The sequence below is a fragment of the Octodon degus genome, unplaced genomic scaffold (genome assembly GCF_000260255.1).
Source record: "Octodon degus isolate 3935 unplaced genomic scaffold, OctDeg1.0 scaffold00002, whole genome shotgun sequence".
Classification (NCBI taxonomy): domain Eukaryota; kingdom Metazoa; phylum Chordata; class Mammalia; order Rodentia; family Octodontidae; genus Octodon; species Octodon degus.
Window position 1 is genome coordinate 28,824,478 of NW_004524578.1, and position 2,383 is coordinate 28,826,860.

Below are 2,383 nucleotides of genomic sequence, written 5' to 3' on the forward strand. Positions count from 1 at the left end.
TAATGTGATACATTATATTTACAGATTTGTATATGTTGAACCATCCCTCTATCCCTGGGATTAATCTTATTTGGTCATGGTATACAATCTTTTTGTTTTTTGTTATTTTTTTTCAGAGCTGGGGACTGAACTCAAGCCCTTGCGCTTGCCAGGCAAGCACTTATTCAACTGAGCTATTTCCCCGGCTATACAATCTTTTTGATGATTTGCTGCATTCTGTTTGCCAGTATCTTATTGAGGATTTTCATATCTATATTCATTAAGGAGATTGACCTGAGTTCACATTTTTGGTTAAATTCTGCTCTGGTTTTGGTATCTGGGTAATGCTTGCTTCCAGGGATGAATTTGGGAGTATTACTTCCCTTTCAATTTATTACAGAGTTGAAGGAGTGGTGGCACTAGATAGTCTCTAAAGGTTTTGTAGAATTCAGCAGTGAACTTGGGCTTTTATGTGTTGGTAAATTATTACCTTTTCAATTTCATTAACTGATATTGAGTTATTAGAATTCTTTATATATTCTTGATTCAGCTTTGGTAATTCGTATGTACCTAGGAGTCCTTCCATTTCTTCTGAGTTTTCCATCTTATTAGAGATTCTCAAAGTACAGATTCTCAAAGTAGGTACTGATGATCTAGATTTCTGCAAAATTTGTTGTGATTTCACCCTTTTCACTATTAATTGTATGGATATGGGTTTTTCCTTTTTTTTTTTTTAATAAAGTCAACTAAGGGTTTGTCTATTTAATCTTTTGAAGAACCAACTCTTGGATTCATTTATGGTTTTCTCAGTCTCAATTGCATTAATTTCTTCTCTGATCTTTGGTACAGCAGTTTTTCCCCATTGTGGTGCTCAGGAACCCAGGACCTCACATATGCTAGGTTAGGACATTGTCTCTGAGCTACAGTACCAGCTACTCTGATGTTTATAATTGTTTCCCTCGTGCACAATTTAAGTTTAACTTGCTCTTCTTATCCTAGATCCTTGAAGTTCAAAATTAAGTTTTTTATTTGCGCTTGCTCTGCATTACTGATGTGAGAATTCACTGTTGCAAATTTCTCTCATAGGACCATTTTCTTTTTTTTTTTTTTCCGGAACCAGGGATTGAACTCAGGCCCTTGTGCTTGCCAGGGAAGCACTTATTCCACTGAGCCATCTCCCTGGCCCCTCATAGGACCATTTTCATTGCATCCCATAAATTCCAGTAGGTTGTATTGGCATTATCACTTAATTGTAGAAACTGTCTAATTTCTTCTTTAATTTTGTCTGTGGCCAGGTGTGGCAACACATGCCTGTAATCCCAGCACTCAGGAGGCTGAAGCAGGAGGATCACCATGAGTTTAAGGCCAGCCTGGAATACATAAATGAGTTCAAGGCCAGAGTACACTACATAGCAAGACCTTGTCTCAAAAATTGTTTTTCGAAAACAAAAATTGTTTTTAATCATGACTTACTGGTTGTTCAGGAGGGTATTATGTAATTTTATAATTTCCATGTGTTTATGTACCTTTTGTGGTTTCCTTTGTCATTGATTTCCAATTTCACTGCATTATAATCTTATGACGTGCATGGGATAATTTCAACTCCTTTACATAAGTGTATTCTATGAGCTAGTATGTGGTCTATTTTGGAGAAAGTCCTATGTGTTGCTGAGAAAAATGTAGGTATTCTGGTGTTGTTAGGTAGAACAACTGGTAGATATTTATTAAACCTATTTTTTCAGAGGCTTGGTTCAGCTCTGATATCTCTTTTTCTTTTTTGGCGGAACTGGGGATTGAACTCAGGCCCTTGAGCTTGCCAGGGAAGCACTTATTCTACTGAGCCATCTCCCTGGCCCTGTTTTATATTTTTGATTAGTGAATTGAGATCATTCACGTTGATGGTTATAACTGATACGTGTTGACTGGTCCTTGTCATAATATTTTCCTGTTGTTGGTTCCCTTTCTTTCCTTTATGTTTAATTGCCTGCTTTGCCAGATGAATTCAGTCTATTGCAATTCATGGAATTATCTTTGTTATCTTTTTCTAGAATATCCTTCAGAACTTTTTAGAGTGCTGATTTGGTGGTCATGAATTTCTTCAAGTGTTCGTTTTTGTTTGTTTAATGTATTTAGTACAGGGTCTACAGGGTCTTGCTACACAGACGGGACTCATAGTGATCCTTCCTGTTTTTCAGCTTTCCAAGCACTGGGATTACAGGCATGAGCCACTATGCTCAGTCTCAATCACCATCTCAACACGCCCCATTGGGCGGGGCCTGCACAGCAGGTCAGGGATCAAACCCCCATGCATAGGGGCCGGGGAGATGGCTCAGTGGAATAAGCGCTTCCCTGGCAAGCGCAAGGGCCTGAGTTTAATCCCTGGTTCTGCCAAAAAAAAACAAAA